The sequence below is a fragment of the Petaurus breviceps genome, unplaced genomic scaffold, assembly GCF_028583685.1.
Source record: "Petaurus breviceps papuanus isolate PSGF00001 unplaced genomic scaffold, PetGlider_PUasm1.0 140, whole genome shotgun sequence".
Taxonomy (NCBI): domain Eukaryota; kingdom Metazoa; phylum Chordata; class Mammalia; order Diprotodontia; family Petauridae; genus Petaurus; species Petaurus breviceps.
Window position 1 is genome coordinate 47,589,021 of NW_027185698.1, and position 797 is coordinate 47,589,817.

The 797-nt window shown below is 47.9% G+C and overlaps 1 protein-coding gene across 4 annotated transcripts in view; it reads right to left on the reverse strand.

Annotated features, from left to right (window-relative positions):
* The window catches only part of FGFRL1 (fibroblast growth factor receptor like 1), a 135,251-nt gene that overhangs the window by 133,141 nt on the left and 1,313 nt on the right, over positions 1 to 797 (reverse strand). The window contains exon 1 of one of the 4 annotated variants that reach the window (XM_069071619.1): positions 139 to 283. The exons of 2 other annotated variants lie outside the window; for them this stretch is intronic. The gene's annotated coding sequence lies outside the window, so the exon portion shown is untranslated. Of the gene's footprint in view, positions 11 to 138; positions 284 to 797 lie in introns of those variants that run through there. One more of the 4 variants, XM_069071627.1, reaches the window with a different exon arrangement.

Below are 797 nucleotides of genomic sequence, written 5' to 3' on the forward strand. Positions count from 1 at the left end.
AAGAAAGAAAGAAAGAAAGAAAGAAAGAAAGAAAGAAAGAAAGAAAGAAAGAAAGAAAGAAAGAAAGAGGATGACAAGTTCTCAAGATCAACCAAAAACAAAAGCAAAAAATAAAAAAAAATTTAAAAAAACCGGCACCAGAAGCAGTAAGAGATCAAGGAAGTCTTATGAGAAAGCCCAGGAGCAAAACTGTAGAACTAAGTCTTCCCATTCATCTTGGGTCGAAATGTTCTGCCTAGGGAAGCACTGTGGAGCCCCCTGCACAGCCTGGCTCCGGGCTGCATTATCTGAAGGTTGAATTATTCTTAGCAGCGCTTGCTGCCTAGCCTCGCCTCCCCTCCCCTTAACCACCCCCCCCCTCCCATTATTTAAAGTTGCACTTGCTGCTGGCTCCTGTCAGAAAGGAAGTTGGGCTCCTGTTTCTCCCAGAGAAACAACAGAAAGAATAGGAAAAGGGAGATGGGGGGGGGGGGGGAATCTTTCTAGGTATCAAAGCCAGACAAAGGGTTTACATTAATTACACTATGCTCGGCTCCTCTACCTCTCACTCTCTAAACACTGTCTGAATTCCTGGCCCTTGTAAACTCCCAGTTGTAAGCACTCTGTGCCCTGGGGACACACAACACGAAGGCAGCCCGTCCAACAAGGAGAATAATCGCACCCGGCCATTAGCTTACAAATTTGCCCCAGAAGTTCTTGAACGTGAAGAAAAAGACATGGGGGTAGAAGGAGGGGGAATATTGGGAGGCTCTGCCCCCAGGCCAGGGGCAGACCTAACCCACGTGGGGGGGGGGGGG